The sequence below is a fragment of the Arachis duranensis genome, chromosome 9 (assembly GCF_000817695.3).
Source record: "Arachis duranensis cultivar V14167 chromosome 9, aradu.V14167.gnm2.J7QH, whole genome shotgun sequence".
Lineage (NCBI taxonomy): Eukaryota > Viridiplantae > Streptophyta > Magnoliopsida > Fabales > Fabaceae > Arachis > Arachis duranensis.
The window spans coordinates 52,887,158-52,887,482 of record NC_029780.3 but is presented as its reverse complement, the minus strand read 5'-3'; positions in this window follow the sequence as shown (position 1 = coordinate 52,887,482).

Genomic DNA, 325 nt, shown 5'->3' with positions numbered 1-325 from the left:
GCTTCATGAAAAATCAAGAAAAATTGCTCCCCCAATTGCTTTCACCAAGGTTCGAACACAAGACCTCCAAGGAAGCCAAGCCTTATGCGTGACTTAGGTGCCAAGGAAACCAAGGAAAAGGAGCAGTGTGTGCCTCCACCCAAGTTTCGAACTTGGAACTTCACTTTTGGAAACATTGCCCTGCCCTCCACGAGGGCAGGGCAGCATTTTGTGGTGCACGGCCAGCGGGCAGAATCTGGCGCACCAAGGGGGTCTCGGCAGCATCAGCACGTACGGGCAGCAGAATCTGGCGCACCAAAAAACTCAGCCCTGCCCTCCACAAGGG